At 47.5% G+C, this 22190-nt stretch overlaps 2 long non-coding RNA genes across 12 annotated transcripts in view; both read left to right on the top strand.

The window, feature by feature from the left end:
• The window catches only part of LOC147363429 (uncharacterized), a 147345-nt gene that overhangs the window by 43246 nt on the left and 81909 nt on the right, over positions 1-22190 (top strand). The gene's annotated exons all lie outside the window — the stretch shown is intronic.
• Positions 1163-6956, top strand: LOC147363430 (uncharacterized). Its single transcript, XR_015137085.1, has 2 exons — positions 1163-1303; positions 6530-6956. It is a non-coding gene; the product is annotated as an uncharacterized LOC147363430 (long non-coding RNA).

Here is a 22190-nt window from a genome sequence, read left to right as displayed (position 1 = left end):
GAACTGTTCGGCAGAAGCCAGTGCTGAGAGGTGAAGCAGGGTAGGGCAAGTGTGAATGACAGGGTTTGGGCCTGTTCTCCTGGAATTACCAAGGGCAGGCACCTTGGCATGCGTATCTATGTCTTGTCAGTTTGAGGACTGCCAGGCCCCTGGCTTGCTGCCCAATTTGAGACCTCTGAACATTTCTCCTTTTCCAGAGGGTCGACGAGAGTGAGCGGAGGAGTCACAGGCTGTGGTGGAGGGCCAGGGCAGCTGGCCTGGGGCCTCAGATGGGAATGTGTGCTCTGGAGAAGCCATTCCTGCCTCCTTGGGACAAGGGTATGCTGGACCCAGCCTGCATCCTCAGCCCATAACCCTACTTGGGCTGCACATACTCACACACACACACACACACACACACACACACAATGCCAGGGTCCTAGGGCTGTGAAGAGCGTCAAGGGTGCCTGACCTCCGCAGTCAGCTCCCTCGTCTTGGGCTGTTAGTCCCTTCTCCATCTTGGAAGGGGATGGAGTCTCTCCTTGGAGAGGGTCAGGGAACTGAGAGCCACCCAGCCCCCAGCACACTAGCTACATAGAGGTCGCCTGTGATGATACTACAAAGGCTGAAGGTGGGTCAGTAGTGGGGAATTGTGGGGGCCTGACTCCCATGCCCTCTGGCTGGGGTCTGTGGCTACATTCACCAAAGAAAGCAACCTTACCCTGAAGTCTCCACCCTCCCCCTCCACGTGGGAGCTCCTTCCTGGCTCAGCAGAGGTGGGGGGAGGACCCCCTTTCTCCTTCCACACTGTAACCACCCTCCTTGTTGGGCTTAGCCACAAGGGCCTACCTCCTGCAGGAGGCAAGTTTAGGCACGTGTGACCTCTCTGGTCCACAAGCTCAGCAGCTCTTGTTTATTCTGGTGTTTCCCCGATTATAGAACTCATATGCTAATTGTAGGAAACATGGGAAATGGAGAAAGCATAAAGCAGGACACCTCAGTGGTGTAGACCCGGGTCTCAGAGAACCACACCTCTGCCCGCGTGAACACCACCATGTCTGAGTTTCTGCTGGTTCTGGGTGCCCTTCACTTGCAAGAGCACTTTCCTGTTTTTGTCACATTCGATTTTGTCACACAGCTTTGTGAAGGGCCATCAGCAGTCACTGTTTCCTTCTTTTTGTAGCTGGGAATTTGAAGCAGAAAAGTGAGACTTGTCCCCATGTGTACCCTGGCTCATCCCACCCAGGCCTCCTGAGCATGCTGTCCCGCTGGCTTCTTGAACTGACTCAGAAGCCTGAGCTGGGGGCTGTGAGCCCCCTCCATGGTGAGCACCCTTTCCAGCCCCTTCCTGCATGCAGTCTTCCCTGTGGGGCTGGCTTTGAGCCCCACCCGCCTCCCTGGGGGACGATATGTAGTTAAGGCTCAAGGGGAGGTGGGGGGAGCGGGGGGAGGCGGAAGGAGGGGCAGATTGCAACGGCGTGCCTCTTGGAAACCACATCAAATGGTGCAGCTAGGAATTAATAAATAAATTTGGGAGACAAGTCAATTACCCTCCTTCGGTGCCCCTGTCCCTGGGGGCAGAACAACGGCATGTGGTTCCCAGCCCGAGCACGCCTTCCCGGGGGCAGGCCCAGCCAGTGCTGCAGCTGGCTTCTGTCAGATTAGCTGGGCGAGATGTGACAGGCCTGTCCTCTGGGGAAATGGCTCCCTTCCTGGGAGGCGGTGAGGACATTCCCAGGTTGCTCTGTTCCTGCCTCCCCCCATGCCCCTCCCTGCCTCACTGACTCCTGGGTGTCCATGCCCCCTCCTAGGCTCCTGCTCGGTTAGTTGTAGGCCCCAAGTCCCACCATGATTGCTGATCACACGATGCTTTCAGAAGGCGCCTGTGAAATACATTTACTGAGGGAGGCCCACCTCGTTAGTCTCTTCTGACACATTGTGTGTGTGCCAAGTTGCTTCAGTCGTGTCTGACTCTTTGCAACCCTATGGACTATAGCCTGCCAGGCTCCTCTGTCCATGGGATTCTGCAGGCAAGGAATGGGCTGCCGTGCCCTCTCCAGGGGGTCTTCTCTGACATCTCCTGCATTGGCAGATGGGTTCTTTACACTGGCGCCGCCTGGGAAGCCCCATTAGCACCACGGTTATCGTTTTAAACATCAGACTAATTACTTGTTGCCTTAGAAAACATTTATTTACTCAGCAAATCGTTTTAGATGTTGCTTTGTGGCAGATTTTTTTTCCTAGTTGTGGAGAAACAGAGAAAAGAGACACATCCTCATCCTCTAACAACTAACAGTCCTGTGGGGAAGTCAGACATAGCAGACAATAACTGTGCAGGAAACTCTAGGAGGAAAAGTGGGGGTTATCTAGCCCAGGGGGCTCCTCAGTAGGTGATGTCCACCCAGGCTGAATCGGAGGGCTGAGTTGTCATTGACATGGGGGCAGTGGTGGTGGGGGTGGGGTGGGGATGGGAACTGCTGTTCCAGATGAGGGAACAGCGTTTGCAAAGTCTGAAGGAGGAGAGGATCTTGAGCTGGATCACAGGATGTGAGGGGAGCACGGGTAAGAGGAACGGCAGGGGCTAGCTCGTGTGCTGCAGCCTTGAGCTGTGAATATATATCTGGGTTGCATGAAAGAGGGGGGGTGTCGTATAAACTTCTTTCTTTAAGTCTTTTTAAAGTGATTAGATTATGGATTCTTATTAACTTTATGTGTGTGTTGGGTGAGTGGGGTGTTGTTTTTCTATTTAGAAACAACTCAACTCCTTAGAATCCAGCAGACTACAAAGAGAAAGCAGTGGTCTTCAAAATATAAGGACAGCAGCATGGAAAAACAAGTCTTTCCTCTGACTTTTGTTGCCACTGAATTTTCTGTGGTTGCATTAAGTAGGCATGTTCTTTAGATCAGTGATCCTCAAGTTTCAGTGTGCATGTGGCGTTTGGGATCTGTCCTGGAGATTCTGAGTCAGTGGGGTCCAGCGAAGTGCATTTTTAAGAGGCTTCCATGGTAAATCAGATTCGGTATGTAGACCATGCTTTGAAAAGCATTTAGGAATTTGCTTGCGATTCAGTAAACTGACACCAGATGGCAGTAGTGCTTTGTAATGAATTTAAGCAGCGCCTTCTCCCCACCAGCCCCTAACAAGGTTGCTGGAGACACAGTTCTTTATTGCAAGAATGCATAGAAAATAATTATTTTTAGATAATTTCTAAAATTACTGGTAATGAGATATGAAATTTCAGAGCTTAAATTTAAATTTACCCTTCAAACATTAGAGTTGAACTGTTGAATAACATGTGTGACTTTTGAGCACCTGAAATGTTAGTCTGAACTCAGATGTGCTGATAGTGTAATAAACACATTGAATTTCAAAGACTAAAAAAGTGAAGGTACCAAAAAAAAAAGGAATGTTAAATACCTAGTTAATAATCTTTTTCATGATTTCATAATGAAATTATAATATTTTGGATTAAATAAAAATTTAATTGTTAAAATTAATTCCCTCATTTCTTTTTACTTTTAAAAGATACTAGAAAGTGTAAAATTACATACGTGGTTCATATTTTATTTCTGTTGGACAGCAGTACATGAGGAATCACCAAAATTAATTTCTTCATTTTGAAAATGAGGGAATTAAGGCCTAAAGTTTGATGGAAAAGTTCCAGACTTGAAGTCAAAAGCCCTCCACTTAAGTTCTAGACTAAATACCCACTGCATGCCCTTGGGCATGTCGTGTACCTTCACTTAGCCTCCGTTTCATCATCTGTAAAGAAAGCATAATTATAACAATCCAACTCACTTAAAAGACCTATGCAATGATGAGGCTGAAGGAGCTTGTGTAAACTCTAACGCATCGCAAAGAGATCAAATTACAATTGCTGTGGTTACAGATAACCACTAAAACCCAGATCCCGTAGTTTCACAGTTCTTGAAAGCACTCTTAGCATGAAGGTCTATGGACTGGGCACTTCCAGACTCTTAGGAGTCTACAACTGAGTTCAGGGGTTACTCCATACACCTAGGAAATGTGAAATGACAAAAGAATGGTGACTCAAGTGAGTAATGGGAAATGCTGCAAGGCACATAGGGTTAATAGTGAATCTTTTTTTTTTTAATTTGCATTTATTGAGCTGGACAATAGGACTGCAAAGTTGGAGTCGGGGAAGAGACAGTCCTAAAAAAGAAAAACATTTGTCTCTGTTTGCAAAGAGGTTTATCATCTGAGGGGGCAGGAAGGAGACACAAATGATACGCTAGCCTCAGAACCTCTCAATGGAACATTGGCATTAGAAATGAGTGACAGGCTGCCAGTTCCTGACCAACTCTACCCTTTTCTTTTCTTCCTTATTATATAGCATCTGGACTCTTTGGGGAGTTGGCAATTAGCCCAGCTAAAATACTACATTTTCCAGCCTCTTTTGACGCTAGGGGTAGTCACATAAGCAGTGTTGAACAATGAGATAGAAGCAACATATAGTTAAAGGGGAAAGGGGCTCCTTAAAGAGTTCTTAACCCTCCCTCTTGCCTGGAGGGTAGGGGTAATGGTGGTGACTCCAGCAGCCACTTTGTGATCAGGAATATAGAAGTCATATTCTAGTCACAGAGAAAGCTGGAAAGAGCCTGCGACCTGGACACCACAGTGGGGGTGCTAGACTGTCCTGAATTTCCAGTCTTTGATCTTCTCGTTATCTGAGAGAAAAATGAGTCCTATTTTGTTTAAGCCACTGTTAATTTGGGTTTTCTGTTCTATGCAGCCAACCCAATGCCTGAACGACACAAAGCATGTTAGTGTGAATGTCAGGTCTCTTGAGTTTTGTGTGTCTGTGGCAAGGAAACTCTCGGGGATTTTGTTGGGACCAGAGAGTCATGTGATTTGGCTAGGGCCACTCTTAACCACTAACCCTGCAGGACAGGTGGTGGTGAAGTGTCGGTGCCCTTCCCAGAAGAATGTGGACAGTAATAGCTTGAAGAATCTCAAAGAAGGAGAAAACAGGAGCAACATTTAAGAGAAATGGAATTTAGATATATGGACCTTACTTCTTATCTCCTCTGCAAATGGGTCTAGGTGATGTAAAGGGGAAAAGTAATTGGCAAAATATATTGAGTTTGAACTGATTTCTTAAAAAAAATTTTTTTTTTTTTTGGTAAAAACACACAGTACAAAAATGGGTTTCTTTTAAATATTACTCTTTCAGTCATATTTTCCTGCAGCTTTCACCTCAGAATATGAACCATCAGACACTGCCATAGAGAAGGTCATCTTTGGGGCCCAAACTGGCTTTCTTGACCTCATTATTGAGACAATGGTGTGGAAATCCAGGCTTTGTGGAAATAGAAGGATGGCTAACAGATCCTCCTTTAGCATATTCAGGTTGGGCTTGATGGATCAGATAACAGAGTTTATCTCTCCCCAGGTGGGGAAGGCTCAGGTGAGGACAAAGAGGAAGTAGAGGGCCACTCCTTGCAAGCCCAGGGATTATGGAGGAAGTTTTGCAAGAGTGAGGCAGCGGGTGAGAGGTGTGCTCTGATTTCTTCTACTCTGGCCGAACTTTGGTCTGGCTGAGGGGATGCTCAGGGTAGAGGGGCATTACTCTGCCTCCTGAGGGCTTAGAGGAGGTCTGCCCCCTGCACCAAGCTGTGGGTGGCCACATCAGATTAAATGTGGAGGCCCAGTGTGGTTAGGCAGAGGGAGAGCCTGAGGGCAACTTTCTCCAGCTGCCCTGGCATCTGTGCTGGGTGGATGGGCTCTGGAATATCCTTGTGAGCCCAAAGAAGGTTGGAAATTAGCTGAGAGTGTGATTGGGAGGATTACAAGAGGGGTTGTGGCAACAAGAATAGAGTGTCCTATAGCTGAGCGCCTGTGCTGGGCATTGGATGAGAGTCATAGTTAGACCTTAGGGGAATCATGGGTGAGGTGAGGACTCTACCCAAGACAAAGAAAGCAGAGTAGGATTTTCTGGCCATGGACTTCAGCCAAGGGGGCCAGAGGTATTTCAATTGGAGGATTTAAAGGAGGACAAGGCTTGTATCAGTCAGCTGTGTGAGGCCTCAGTAACAAACAGCCTCACATCTCCATGTCTTAAAACACAGCAATTTACTTTGTATTCATATTACTTGTTAGTGGCTGCAGTTGGCTGGTCTCTGCCCCACATATCTTCTTTTCTTTTTTTATCCAACTTTGGCTCTTAACGCATCTGCTTGGGCATGGCACAGGTCATCTTCCCTCATGTGCCCCTGGTCAAGGTGAGTCACATGGTGGCCATTATCAGTGGTGTGGGGAAGGATGGTCCTTCCATGGAAGTTGCTGCCTAAGCATGGGTGTATCATCCTCTTTTAGGAAGGGAGAGAGAGGAGTTGAGGATAAGAATAGACTCTACCACAGGACTAGGTTGCTTTTCCATCAACATGCATTCCTATCAGCAGCGATCCCACAGTCCCTTCGCCTCGCCTTCGTGTCTTGGGGAGAGCGATGGAAACTGAAAGACTAGAGAGTTTTCCTGCAGAGGCTGAGAGAACAGCTGGGATCACAGATCTGGGCTCCGTTTTGCAGGGCTGGACGAGCTGTGGGGTGAAGAATTTGTGGAGACCAGATCCCTGGAGAGAAAAGCTGTGTGCCATTGGTTGACCTTGGTGTGAGTAACTCTTTGTCTTCATGCTACAGCGCTGAAGGTGCAGGACAGAGAGCTGCCCTCAGGCCCGGGGCTCTGTATCCTCTCGGCCTTGCCATTCTCTGCCTCTGGTGAGCACACACACATTCACAGATGTCTCTCACTGCGGGAGATATCCCCCCTACCCTACCCACCCCCAAGCTGTTAGGATCAACCTGTTCTTTACCTCAAACCTGTTTCTAAAAGGACTTTCCTGTTGTTGCTGTTTTTTTCTTTCCTTAATTACAGAATATCTTTATAACCTACTTTGAACAGAATAAACAGAACCTAGCAAAACAGTTATTAAAGAGCTATAAAATGGTTTCCTCACCCTTGCCTTCTTTTATTTCTTCCTCTTTCAGGTGGGTGGGGCTTGGCGGGGTCCTGGTGGATGATTCTGGGTGAATGAGCTGTGAATTAGGGAGGGGTCATCTGACAATGTGTGGCATGCATCCATCCTAGTCTAAAGGAGTGGGGACACCCCTCCCCCAACCCTTCTGGCACATTCTCCCTCAGCCCTGTGTTATTAATTTACAGGCTGCAGAATGTTCAGTTCTCAGGTGCTGGGGCCACTGGGCTGGGATGACGTTACAGCAGGTGCAGCTGGCCACACTCAGCTGATGTGAGGGGAGTGCGAAGGCCTCCTTCCACCACTTCACCCTCACCCTGCTTTGAAGGTGCCTGACCTCCCACTGGTAGAACCCTATACCTTTGGGCTGAGCATTGATTTGGGGAAGGTCCCACCCACATTAAGCAGAAAAGAGCTCAGTATAATGAGTCCCTTGTGACCACTAGAGCCTCCAGGGCTGCAGGAAGGCACTGGGGACTTTGGGAAGTAAGGGCAGGTTCCTGGAGGAGGGACAGGGGCACAGAGAAATGAGGGCACAGTGACTCAAGTGGGAGACCAGCCCCACCATCCGCTGCTCTTGTCTGTAGTGGGCCTGGGCCACCCCACCATCCGCTGCTCTTGTCTGTAGCGGGCCTGGGCCACCCCCGACAGTTTCAGGAGAAAAGGGTGCAGTTCTGAATGGGTGCAAGGATGAGTGTGACTGGCTTCTATCCCCAGGCAGATGGAGGCCAGGAATGGGAGCACCTGGGGGACGGGCTGGATCTCCTTGCTCCCAACTGGGCCCCCAGGAAAAAAAAAAAACTGCCCTGCACCCCTAGAGTGACCTTATTGGGGGTTGGGTGCTCAGGGAGGAGGCCCTGATCCCAGGAACACTGCCTGCCCAGGCTGAGGCCTGTGTGGGGTGTGTGAATTGGGGGTGAGGGGGTGGTTGTTGAGGAGAAGAGCTCTTTCCTGTTCTCAGTTCACCCCTCTCTTGGAACCCTCCAAGTGCAGAACCAAAAAAGGAGCTCCCCAGGCCTGGAGACACCATGTTGACCATTTTCTGTGTGATGCATCCTGTGGTTTTCATCAAGGCAGGCGCTGGACGCCCTCTGTTGTAGATTTTCCCTGAGTGGCTGATAAACTTGCTTACTCCAAGTAACTCATGATCGATAATGGTTAGAGGTGTGTGTGCCTTCCTAGGTGGATAAAAGAGGAAAAAGACTCACCAGAAGCTGGACTGCCCATCCATGGAGGAGAGGGAGATAATTTGAGGCCAGGAACCTTTCTGCTCACTCCTATCATGAAGGTAATACTCGTCAGCCCAGCTATTGGTATAATATGCTAGAGTTTGCAAAGCCATTTCACATAGGGTGCCTTATTCGATCCTCCCATCACGTGATTGAGGTAGACAAAGAGAGGATTATTAACATCATTTTTGCAGATGAAGACAGAGATTAGGGCCCAGAGGGCTCAGGGACATATCTAGAGCTACACAGTCAGATGGTGGCAGAGCTGGGACAGGGAATTAGTCATTCCTTTCCCTCTAAGTGAGGCCTTTTCTGGGATGCTAGCCTGCAGGGCACAGGGCTCCAGAAGGGCTAAGTCCAGAGAGCTGCAGGTGGTGGACAAGGCCGGAGGGTTGCAGAGTTCCCGTCTCAGGACCCAAACTTCATCTCTTTCTTGAAGGTTAGTTACCTCCCCAGAGCCTCGGTTTCCTCACTCATCAAGTGGGAATAACAACCCTTTTCTACTCTCCCAGGGGGGTTACTGTGAGGCTCCCAAATGACATAAAGTGATTGAAGCCTCGTTGCAGGCTGCAGAGGCTGCCCAAGGGCTCCATTCCAGGAAGCCGGGGCTGGACTCTTTCTATGCTGTTCACACCCTTCCTTTGGGGAAGGCAGAGGATCAGAAATAGCCTTCAGTTTCTGTCCTCTCTGCCTCCCCCGGGATCGGGGCTGAATGTTTTCTTCTTGGAAAAACAAAAAAATCAAAGCAGTTGCAGAAAAACCAACAGTTCATTTCTGCTTCCCCTGGGCTGCTCTCCTGCTCTTTGGGGCCAAGAGGAGAGGAAGTTGCTGGAGGTCTGGGCTCGGCTGGGGGCCTTTTAGAGTCCTCGCTGCCCTGCAAGAGCCGCGGGTATAGGACTGGAAGGCATTTGTCTTGTGTTCAGAGGCTGGTGCAGGTAGCGCTCTGAGGTGGGGGACCCTGAACTTCCTCGAGAGACGGAGCAGGGAGGAGAGGAGCCCAGCTCTTCCAGGCCTGGCTATCACGTCCTGTGAGCACTGGAATGGCCTGTACAAGCCAGACAAATGTGGCCTGCCCTCTAAACCAGAAATAATTGTTCATTTCAACCGACATCTTTCTGGCCATTTGCAAAATGGAGTTCAGAATCCTGTGGGGCTTTTTCCCCCTTTAATGATCGGCAGTTGAGTTTTCAGGGTGTGTTTATCTTTTTCTAGAAACAAGGAAAGCCTGGTTTAAGAGGAGAAACAGAACCTGTAGCCCACATATATGTGGCACAGCTGGGCAACCCCAGATGAGTATAGGCCAGGGCCTGGCCCTCTGCCCTGAGGTGGTGGCTGCCAACATGGCTTCCCATTGCAGACCCAGGATCTTCACCTTAGATGGTTAGGTGGGCCCACCTGTGTCTCCTAAACCATGTCTGGGGAAAAGGGGACTTTACTTACAATTTCGTAATGGCAGCAAAAGAGGTTTGTTGAGAAAACTTAAGCTATAGTGTGGATGGAACGTATATGGTTTTCTAAACAGGTTGCCATACCCACAGCAATTGCAGACAATGTAAGGTATGTGTCTGACATTAGTTTCCAATCCCTCCTCAAGGAGGGGTTGAGAAAGGAGTGTTGCAGTCCATGTTCTGGCCCAGGTTTCAGGCAGTATCTTTCTTCTGCTCCTTTTGTGTCAGATCATTTTCGGTTCCACGTGCTGCAGGCAAGCTGATCCCTTTCCTCTTCGGGAGCCTAGGGACTCCTAGTTTCTCTGATTTCCCAGGGATAGACCTAGCATGCACCATCTGGGAGGCATGGTTTCATAGCTGTATTTCTTTGCTGTTTGCTGTAGCAGAGGCTTGTCTGGAGACCGAAAGTGGTGGATGGGACCCTCAGCGAGTGTGTGTTTGCTAAAGAATCCAGCTGTACCAGGAGCCTTCTTCCTGCCACTGATGTGGTTGGTGTCATTCTACTGTCAGCCTTGGGTTTTGAAAGGATGGCAAAGGCACAGTTTCTGATGATATCAAGGGCTTTTCCTCTCCTTTACAACAAAAATAGTTTCTCAACTCATTACCATATGGCTATTCACTATCATCTGTCTGTATACATACCCACATGTCTTACTGCAACATACTCACCCCAAAGCCCAGCATGTGGTGAAATTAGATGCTACAGGCTTGTCTCCTAATGTGTGTTATAAAGGCTGGGTATAGGATTTCCAGTGAGAATCCAGGAAGGCTGATCATGTAGTAAGGGGATTTTGTTTGAGGGGCAAAAATCACTGCCCTCGGGCTGAATTTCTAGCGCATTGGCTTTGGGGTTTAGGTGTCAAGATCCTAATCTCATCATGGTGGTTGGTTTTAAATGACTCAGGTGGCATCTGCCCTTCCCCTACCCTCTCCTTTTCTCCATCTTCTTCTATACAACCCTGGAGTTAGCCTGCTTTTAAGTGAGCAAACCCAAGACCCTCCTCGGGGAAGACCCAAGTTCTGGGGACCACCATCCTAGGGCCGGCAGGTACATGGTGAATCTCTTAGGGCTTCCTTTGGCTTGTATGAAGGGTCCAAGGTCAGAGAAGCAGGCCTCCCAACCCACCTCCCAGATTTCTTCTCACCCCTTCCAGGGACCTTGACTGTATGCTGAAGGGCAAACAACAAAGATACGATCTTAAAAGCAGGCAGAGAGAAAAAGACACAGAAGACTGATGACTGGCTTCTCAAACGAAACAATGGAAGCCAAAGACAAAAAAATATCTTCAAAGCCCTGAAAGAGAATAACTACCAAGCAGAAGTCTATGAAGCACAGATATCCTTCCAAAATAAAGAGGAAAAAATAAGTTTTAGGGACTTCCCTGGTGATCCAGTGCTAGAAATCCACCTTCCAGTGCTAGAGACACAGGTTCAATCCCTGGTCGGGGAACTAAGATCCCCCATGCCGCAGGGCAGCTAAGCCCATGTGCCATGACTACTGAGCCTGAGTGCCACAACTAGAGAAACCCGTATGCCACAACTGGGACCCAAATAAATAAATGTTGTATTATATACATGTATATATTTTTAGAAAGCAACACTTGCTAAATCTCATCACCAACTGACCTGCACCAAAGGAAATACTAAAGGGTGTTCTTCAGGCAGATGGAAAATAAATGTAATCTGAGAGATGCAAGGAGGAAGAACAATAGAAAAATGTAAATACGTGTGTGAATGTAAATGAATATTGACTATATTTACAACAACAGTGATAACTTGTGGGGTTTTAAATGTGTAGGGAATTAAAACGTCTGAAATAACATATAGTAATAGCATCTGCTGGAGGATGACGGTAGAGTTAAAGCACTCTGAGGTCACTGCATTGTCCAGGAAGTGGTAGGAATACTTATTGGTATCAGAATTTGATTAGTCACAGATAGATGTTGCAACCACAGCACATGAAAAAAAAAAAGGCCAACACTGCAAAGTGTATTATTGTCAAAAGAGTGAGTCAAAATGGCACTATAAAAACACTGAATCAATCCAAAAGAAAGGACCACAGGACAGGCAGGATGAGTATAAAGCAGGAGTATGAAGCAAACAAGGTGGTAGATAAACCCAATATGACAGTACTCCATTTAACATGTGTAATTGTCAGAGCAAGTAACAAAAGAAGCACAACTATATCCTGCTTATAAGGGGAAGGTTTCAAATACAAGCATACAGAAAGATTGGAAGAAAAATGATAAAATATACAAAGAAAGTTGGGGTGTTGTTGTTTCCCAGGCAAGAATACTGGAATGGGCTGCCATTTCCTTCTCCAGGGGATCTTCCTGACCCAGGGATTGAACCCCACGTCTCCTGCATTGGCAGGCAGATTCTTTACCACTGAGCCACCAGGGATGCCCCATCAAATGAAATAGATTTTAAGCAAATTTTTTAAAAAAAATGCTTGAGTTAGTGACACTTATAATAATACAAGGTTCAATTAACCAGGAAGCTAAAACAATTGTAAAGTGTATGAATCTAATAATATTACCTCAAAGCAAAGAAAGCAAAAATGATGGAACTAAAAGGAGAAATAGAAAATCCACAATCATATATGTGAAAGACTCCTTTAGTGAGAGGTGTATAAATCCAGCCCAGTATGGATACAGGAGATTTGAACAATATCATTAACAAACCTGAATTAATTGATGTACATAGAACACAGGTTCCAACAACTTCAAATATACAGTCTTTACAAGTGCAGACGGGACATTTACAAAAATGCCCCATGTGATACTGACCCTATGTGAGGCCATAACACAGATCTCAACAAGCTTCCAAGAACTGAAATGAATATAGTCACTGACTACGTTGTAATTAAGCTTAAAACTAGCAACAGAAAAAACAATTAGAAAATCATGTTTGCAAATTAAACAATATTTTTCCATGTAACTGATGGTCCAGAAAGAAGAAATCACAATAAAAATTAGAAAGAATTTTGAACTGAATGGCAATAAACAGACTACACTGCAAAACATAGGGTGCAATTAAAGCCAGACTTAGGAGGAGAGTCATAGCTTCACATGCTTATATTAGAAAAGAAAGGTGGAAAATCAACTGTTTAAATATCTAGCTCAAGAAGTTAGAAAAACTAAGCCCAAGACAAATTGAATCCAAAGAAAGTAGGATGACAGAAATAATGAAGGTGTGAGCGTAAACTAATGAAATTTAAAACAAGCAAAAAGTAGAAAGAACCCACAAAGTCAATCTTCTGAAAAGGCCAGTAAAATTAGCAAAACTTCTGGTCAAATTAATGAGAGAGAGAGAGAAACTAATTGATATCCACAGTGAGAAAGGAGACTTTAATACAGATTATACAGATTCTACAACAAGAGGCTTTGATGGATTTGAGGCATCAGGGCTCCTGTCCTGATTGGCTCTGGTAGATCAGGGGATGGCCACCCAGCACTGGCTCCCCACACCTCTGCCACGTCCCTGACCTGCTTTAGGGGACAGTCACCATCCAGTCGCTCACCACTCTCATAGGACCCCAGAGCTCTCCCTGTGAGCAGGGGGAGGGAACCTTAACTTCAGGAAGAGCAGGAAACAAGCTTAAAAAAGCACATTCCTTGGCAGGTTAAAAAACATTTTTTTTTTTTTTTTAAGTGTAAAGACTTAACCTTTGCTAGGAAATGGTTGCGGTATTTTCTTTAAATGAAAAGAGACCATTGTGAATCGAACTTTGGAAAATACACAACATCCTGGTGCTGTTCTCCAGGGCGGTCTCAGGCAGCCCTTGTCAGGCCGGCTCTGCCCTTCCTCCAGATGGTCTCCCCATGCACAGTTGAAGGGGCTGGACCAGGGGACTGGTTCCTGGAAAGGTCACGAGAATGCTGAGCCCCTCCCCAGCAGGGGACCTCGGCAGAAGGGGCTTCTTGTTTCCTGCAGTGGCCTCCATTCAGGACCAGCTCCACAATTTGTGGGCCCAGTGCAAAATGAAAATACCCTGGTTCCAAAACTAATAAAAATTTCAAGATGGCGACAGCAGAGCATTAAACCAAGTGTGAGGCCCTTCTGGGCATGGGCCCTTGTCAGTGAGGGAACCTTATGAGCACACAGGCCTGGTTGCCTCTGATTCTGGCAGATAATTTCACACTCATTCTGTGGACTCAAGTTTTGAAAAATTTCTCTCTTGGGCTATACCTCCAGGGCTAGACACGGACCCCAGATGACACAGGGCAGGACTCAGGGCTTCCTTTTGGGGTCCCCTCCCAGGATCACACATACCACAGCTGGCAACGATTTCCTGACCTGGCTTTTTGCTCAGATTTCTGCCTCGTCACATTTCATAGACCGGGCTCCTCGATCATGAAAACACTCGGGATTTAATCTGTGCTTGCTTGTAACCTGGGGGCTGGGGGTCATCAGAGAATACAGAACTGCTGCATGGAGCGCTGGGCTCCTGGAGTTGTTTACAAGCCTCCGTAGAGGGCCTACTGTAAATAGGAAAGTACAAACACATGCCGACTTTGCAGCAAATGAAAACCATCCGCTGCTTTCCCTGAATCCTAACACGCAGCGGTTTGTGTTTATGCAGGAGTTACTGCCTTGTGGCTTCTTGCTGCTCTCTGCTAAGCCGGGCCTAAGCACGTGTGCCCTTCAGGGTCTGGGAGGCCCACCATATTCTAGAGCCTCATTCCCAGGGTCGCTCGACGTCCCAAGCCCAGCCCTTCTTCAGAGCTGTTCTGTCCAAGATGGCGGCCACCAACCACCTGCAGCCCTAGACTGCTTGAGATGCAGCTAGACTGAGCGGAGGGGTGTTAATCATGGAGATACACACTGGACTTGGAAGGCTTGGCACGGAAGAGTGCTCGTTCATTATTTTCCACATCAATTACATATTGAAGAGACAACATTACTTCTACAGCAGATAAAGTAATTTATTAAAGTTAATTTCTTGTTTCTTGTTCCTTTTCTAACGTAGCAACTAGAGATTTTGAAATGATATCTGTGGCCTGCACCTGTGACTTGTGTCACACAAGTCTATTTCTATCGGCCAGCACTACTCTAAAGCGCTTCCTTGTTGTAACTCCATGTCCAAGCCTATGTAGGTTTCACACACACACACACACACACACACACACACACCTGAACAACTGGCAGAACCTTGGAAGGAAAACCAGGCTCAGTGAGCTTGTGTAACTTGTCCCCAAATGCCACCTTCTCCAGGAAGATTCTGCAGGATGTCCCAGGGCCACCTCACACCACCAACCCAAGGGGCTGGGTTTGGCCTTTGGTGAAGTCAGAATGTGGGTTCCAGAGTCGAGATGACCTGGATTCTAACCCTAGTTCTACTGTTTCCGTGTGCTCTTGAATGAGTGACTTACCATGTCATGCCTTGGTTTTCTCATATGTAAAATGGGAATAATAACACCCTAGTGCAGAATCAGGATGGTGGGCTTGGGGTCTATCTACCTCACAGGCTTTTTGTGAAGACTGGTTAGGACAAGGAACAGAAAGCCCTTAGGGAAGAGGCCTTTGCTATATCAGGAGCCTGCTATAGCCTCTGGGCCTGACCCAGCCTCTGGACTTGCCCAGCAGCCTCCGAAGAAGGAAGGGGCACCAAGTAAGTGTAGAAACTGTGATCTTGGAGAGACTCCAGGGTGAGTGTGTGGACCTCGTAGGAGCCAGGACACAACACCAGAGGCCGGAATCCAGGGAGGGTCCAGTCAGGATGCCAGACTGGAGGGCCTGGGACTGGCAGGGGTGGAGAGAGGCCGGATTGATGACAGGGAGCCAGGAGATGAATGAGTACTGGGAAGTTCTGCCCTTAGTTGTTTGAGCTCAAAGCATCTCCTTCCACTGGAGCCAAACTGATGGACGTGACTAACGGGATGGGCTCAAGTCACATGACTACTCCTAAATGGGGTCGAGGTAGACATATCTGGGGTGTCAAGCTCATTTTTTCCTTGCAATTTTGCTCCTCTAAGGCAACTGAATTAGGATAATGTTTGTTGATGAAAAGTGAAAGTCACTCAGTCACGTCTGACTCTTTGCAACCCCGTAGACTGTAGAGTCCATGGAATTCTCCAGGCCAGAATATGGGAGTGGGTAGCCGTTCCCTTCTCCAGGGATCTTCCCAACCCAGGGATCAAACCCAGGTCTCCTGCATTGTAGGCGGATTCTTTACCAGCTGAGCCACAAGGGAATCCCCGAATGTCAATAGCTGAGCATGACAGACTTTAATTCTCCCTCATAACCATTGAACAGGGGTGTTCCTGGCCAAGCAGGAGGCCTTCTATGAGGTGATTCAAGGATCCATGCTCTTGGCATCAATGGCTCCCCACTCCCTTATGACTGTGGGGTTCTCTGCATTGAGCAGGCAGAAAGGGAAGAAGTAGAGAAGGCAGCTTTTTTAACCACCTCACCTTGCGATGAGAACCAGTCATGGGGGCCCCCAGGATGCAAGAGAGGCTGGGAGATGAGGACTGAATGGTGTGAGGGAGAGCTCGGTTTGCGGCAGCATCTCTGCCGGCTCCCTCTGTCTGGGGGGGCACGGGGCTCACTCAGCTACCTGACCTCCTGGCCCCCCACTCTTCCCCAAGCCATCTGCCGGTCACTATGGCCAGGCCAGTTTCTGAGGGGGCTCCTGAAAAGGAGCAGAGGGAACGCACATGGACACTGGCTAGGGAACGACCCAGGAAGAGACACTGCATGCTCACACCGTGGCCTCACTCTCAGGCAGCCTCCTCCTCTCAAAGTCCTGCGAATGGCACCAGGCTCTGGCCTTTAGAGACATGGAGTGCCATGACCAGGCCTGCAGCATGGGTCTGAGGAGGGTCTGGGCAGATGTTTTCTGAGGCGCCTCCTGTCCTGGACAAAGGAAGATGGGAGAGGGCTCACAGCGATCCCCCGGGGTTTTCAGGGCTGCTCTCCCTGGATGCACTGATTTCTGTGCTGGTAAAACCCCAAGTCCCTGGTGGTCAAGACCGGATCAAGGGGGAGAGGTATGGATGGGATGGAGGGCGGGGATGACTTATCATCTCACCTAGGCCTGGTGTCTCCAGTCAGGGTGTCTTACATGCCTGCTGGCTCCTGGGGAGGACACGAAGGATAACAGGGCTGGCTGGGCTTCAAGTTGCTCATGATTTTAAGCATAGGATGACCAGATATCAGTACTTTCATCTGATGCAGAGTATGTGTCAGGGCCCTCAAAGAGGGGAAAACGGTGAAGGCTGGAGGGGATCGATCAGGTGAGCAGGTCAGGTCTTCCCTTTGGGGCAATCAGGGAAGGCTTCCTGGAGGCTGAGGCTTGACGCATAGGTAGGGAAGAAGCCCTCTGGGATTCCCAACAGTATTCCCATGTGTGTGGTGCTTTGTCATTGCAAAAGCCAGCTAGGCAGGCAAGGCAGAAAGGCAGGCAGGACAATCACTTCTATTGGATAAGGGAAAAAAGGAAAGGACCGGAGCGGCTGAGTTCCTGGGCCAAGGCTGCACAGGAGTTTGTGAGTGAGAACACAGATGTTGGCCTAGTGGCTCTAGGCTCTTTGTATATGCTTGAAGGGTGTGTTTCTTCCTGAAGGCTGGTCAGGACTGGGTCCTCAGGTGGGGCTGGGAAACTCTCATCCAGGGGGCAGTCCTGCCTGTGGGCGTCTCGGGACTGGGTGCTCAGCCTCCCCTACAGAACATGTGTTTCCTGTTTTCCTTCCCCCTTTGGCTGAGGATGGAGAACAGGGTTTTCCTGAGCGGAAGAGCCTCAAAGACCTGGCCCACTCCCAGCTAATTCTGACCGATCTGCCTGCTCATGGCTCTTGTTACTCAGCATGAGGAATCCCCTCACCCAACCATCCAAAGATCTTTGTGGCTATTATCAACCCCCTCACTCTCCCCAAACTCCTGAGACCTGGAATTTGAACCTAGGAATCTTGACCCAATTTGGTATTCTTTGAAGACCCTTTGCTGATCAGCCAAACTCCTTGGCAGAACCTGGGGCTTTGTGGTGCCCTGGAGCCCTTAAACCAGGGCTATGGGGCAGATCTCTGGGCCATAGAGGGAAGCAAGCCAGGACTTTGGCCAACCCTTCAGCCCCAGGAGGCTCCATACCTGTCACCCCCATCATTTCCCACTTGTCCTGGGGTGGAGGCTGAGGCCAGTATGTGACATCACCCTTCTCTCCAGCCTGAATCACGTGTGGTTGGCTTGATCTGGGGCTCAGTACGTAACTCTGCTCTGAACCACAGAATCAGCATCTTGTCCACCGTCTGGTCCCTGCCCCTTGGATCGAAGAGATATGTGGACTGAAGACAGAGAGGGCAGGAGAGCATTCCAAGTCTACAGAACCTTGGACCCTGGTGCTGAAATAGGTGTTAAAGAAGAAAGGCAGATTTTATAGAAGTAAGAGGAGAATGGTGGCTGCCATTCTGTTGGGGAGAGGGGAAAATGGGGTGATGTAGGTCAAAGAGAACAAACTTTTCAGTTGTAAGAAGAGTAAGTTCTAAGGATCTAACATACAGCCTGGTGGCTATAGTTAATAATATGGTATTAAAGACATGAACGTTTTCAGAGAGTAGATCTTAAACATTCTTACCATACACACACACGAGTTAACTGTGTTAAATGTGAGGCGGTGGATATGTTAATTATCTTGACTTTAATAATCATGCCACATGTATATGTATATTAAATCATCACATTGTGCACTTTAAATAAATACAATTATGTGTCAGTTGTTCCTCAATGAAGTTAAAAAAAAAAGGTAGCAGCTAGTGCTCACTACTGATTCCTACCCTGTGAGTGGAGAATGAGAAGAAAGGACCTTCTCCCTTCTCTCACCTGCCCCATCCCACCCCCAGAGGGATGCCTGAGGGGACCCTAGTCCTGGATTTGGGAATGGCTCTCAGCAATGTGTGTGTTCCGTCAGCTGAGGTTTTGGGGAAGGGGCGGCAGTGATGTATGTACCTGGGTTCAGGAGCCTGTGTGGGGCCCCTGTGTGAGCTGGGTGCTGGGCATGTGAGTGTGAGAGTCAGGCGGTGTTTTGGCCTGCAGCCCATGAACAGGCCCTGGGGGCCTGGGGGACACAGCCACCTCTGATGACCTGGCCTTGGGACTTTGAAGTCCTTCTTCCTGGAGGCTCCAGGCACAAGCAGCCCAGGTTTATTTGGTACAGGTTTATCTGGGGCTAATTTAACTTGTTAAGATAATCGTGCCAGCAGCCGCAGCCTGAGGCCCCGCCTCGGTAATTACCCTCATTCTCACCTCTTTCATCTCCAAGGTCTGGCCCCACCACCCCCCCTTTGCAGAGTCTTCCTGGGCCCCTCACTTGTGGTTCCTGGTGATGCTTTCACAAGGGCTCGTGTTTTTGTAAAAACTTGCAAAAGTACGTTACTTGGACCACAATCATTGAAGGCTGCTGTTTCTCTTCCCCCTGACTTGCCCTGTGTCACATTTCCCCTCCTGTCAGGTGGTATTGGAGTCATTGTGGGCGTTTTTGGGATCCACACGAGGGAAACTTGTGTTGGCGATGCATTTAGTGTGGGTGAACGGGCAAGTGCTTGTATGGGATGCAGGATACATACATGGTGTTTCATGAGTGTGGCTCCCGCTACTTCCATGTCTCCTTACAGTTACTGGGGGGGGATGGTTTCCAGGAATTCACCTACTTCCCATGCTGTTGACTCACCTGGTATGAGGCAGTGAGAATGTGTCCTATGGCTTGCAGTGTGGGAGCCTGTGGGAAGCACTAGACAAACAAGATTTGAAGCGTAAGGAGCCAGAAGCTAGCCTGTGAAAAGTTCTTTTCATCTTACAGCTTACATGGGAAACTTGTCAAGGATTTACCCAACAGACAACAGTTCTAAAAATTCACATGAGGTTGGTCAAGAAGCTGAAATAAAGATTTCTAAATTCTGAGTAACAAAGTATGTAGTTTGATCAATGATGTTAGTGGAAAGACTCTTCAATGCTCTCCAAGGAAAATGATGTTATAGGGACTTCCCTGGTGGACCAGTGGCTACGACTCTGAGCTCCCAATGCAGGGGGCTTGGGTTTGATCTCTGGTCAGGGAGCTAGATCCTGCATGCTGCAACTAAAAGATTCCACGTGCCTCAACTAAGTACTGGTGCAGCCAAATGAATAAATACAAATAAATATTAAAAATGTTTTATGTTTTTTTAAAAATGATATTATATCATTGCCATATGATGAGGCACTCAAAGAGAAGATGCAGCCCAAAATGTACAGGATGACAAGGGTACATCCGTGAGCAAATTTATTAAAATATTATTTTTATTTTGTGTGTGTGTATTTGTCAACCTGTATTTAGTTGTTGTTTTGGCTGCACCGTGCAGCATGAGGGGTCTTAGTTCCTTAGTTCAGTTCAGTAGCTCAGTCGTGTCCAACCCTCTGCAACCCCCATGGACTGCAGCACGCCAGGCTTCCCTGTCCATCAGCAGCTCCTAGAGCTTGCTCAAACTCATGTCCATCGAGTTGGTGATGCCATCCAACCCTCTCATCCTCTGTCATCCCCTTTTCCTCCTGCCTTCAAACTTTCCCAGCATCAGGGTCTTTTCAAATGAGTCAACTCTTCGCATCAAGTGGCCGAAGTATTGGCATTTCAGCTTCAGCATCAGTCCTTCCAATGAATATTCAGGGTCGATTTCCTTTAGGATTGACTGGTTTGGTATCCTTGCAGTCCAAGGAACTCCCAAGAGTCTTCTCCAACACCGCAGTTCAAAGCATCAATTCTTCAGCACTCAGCTTTCTTTATAGTCCACCTCTCACATCCATACATGACTACTGGAAAAACCACCACTTTGACTAAACAGACCTTTGTGGGCAAAGTAATGTCTCTGCTTTTTAATATGCTGTCTAGGTTGGTCATAGCTTTAAAAGATTTGCTCCTTGGAAGAAAAGCTATGACCAACCTTAGTTCCCCAACCAGGGATCAAACCTGTGCTCCCTGCATTAGAAGTACAGAGTCTTAACCTCTGGACCGTCAGGAAGGGCTGTGAGACATTGAAAAGATGGCAGCAGTCATGTGCCTGGAGTGGGTGAGACAAGCCATGCCAGCCCCACCGAGGTTCAAGGGTGGGAAAGGGCCTAAAGGTCTAGAGACCACTAAAAATGTTGGGCTACTGTCCACTGGGGCATCTTGGCTTGTCACCCCCACGGCCATGCTAATGTGTAAGTGTGTGTAGAGGGCGTGTGAGGGAAGAAAGGAGGACTCTCAGCCCTAGTGTTCACTTGGTTCAAGGACTTTGCTTTTGTTAGTTTTCCATACTTAAGTCCCTCAATACAGCATCCTGACAGTAGAAAAGATTTGGAAACGACCTATTTGGAACAAGCCATTTCAAAGTCAGTTTCTATTAGCCTCTCTCTAGGTTTTTAATGCATCACATACCAATTAAAAAAAAACTGACTGCACTGGGTCTTAGCTGTGGCATGTGGGATCTAGTTCCCTGACCAGGGATTGAACCCCAGGCTACTGCATTAGGACTGCAGAGTCTTAGGGACCACCTGGGAAGTCCCCCATTTTTTAGTGCAATACTATTAGTTTATATTTTTTAAAAAAATCTAAAATCAGAGTGATTTGTCTTGAAACCACCCAGAGAGTTCTATACTACATTAAAATTCCAACTAGAACAAAGGGACACTCATTTAGAAAGCTTTTTTCTTTTTTACATTTCCAAAATTCTCAAGAGGAGAGAGAAAACACTCATCAACACAGCAAGCTTCTTCTGAAGCTCTAGTTCTACAAGAAGTAGAAGTAGATACAGCCCACCGATGGTGTGGGATCACCGTCTATACCCAATGAGAGTAAAGGAGGCTTTTGTTAAACAGAAAGGAATGCTTACTATCAATAGAAAGGTCTCAGTCTCTGCCCACTTCTGCCAGAAAAAAGCTTAAAAAGCTATTAATAAATTAAAAGTATATTAAGAGATTTTTTTTCTCCCCACCATGATGGTATCAAAAGAATTTGGTGTTAGTTTATAACTCTCTCCGCATTTGTTCCCCTGAATGGTATAGAGTCAGAAATAGCTTTCACAGCAATGAGAAAAATTTGCACACAAATGCACTTGACTTAACAATGACACCTTAATTTTTCTCCAGATCGTATTAAAAAGATCAGATAGTATTTAATTTCAGAGTTAATTACATTTCTTGTTATCCTTTGAATAGTAATTCACATGAATAACTACTTGAATAATTATTTTAAAATGTTTGTCTCCTAATGATTTGTTCTGAATTAATATCAAGTTTAGTGTTTGCCTGGAGAATTCCATGGACAGAGGGGCCTGGCAGGCTGCAGTCCATGGGGTCGCAAAGAGTTGGATGCGACTGAGAGACTTTCACACTAACTTAATGTTTGTATGTCTATAAATGAATGTTTTGCTTAATGTTTTATCTGTTTAATTAATTTAAAAATTTTTTAACTTTATTTTTGGCTGTGCTGGGTCTATGTTGCTGTGGGCAGGCTTTCTCTAGTTGTGGTGGGTGGGGACCATGCTAGTTTCAGGGCTCAGGTTTCTTATTATGGGGGATTCTCTCGTTG

Source organism: Bos grunniens, chromosome 11 (assembly GCF_055505025.1).
Source record: "Bos grunniens cultivar Pamir isolate PY7600 chromosome 11, Bosgru_T2T1.0, whole genome shotgun sequence".
Taxonomy (NCBI): domain Eukaryota; kingdom Metazoa; phylum Chordata; class Mammalia; order Artiodactyla; family Bovidae; genus Bos; species Bos grunniens.
The sequence above is the reverse complement of the archived record's forward strand: the minus strand, read 5'-3'. Positions and strand labels throughout refer to the sequence as shown.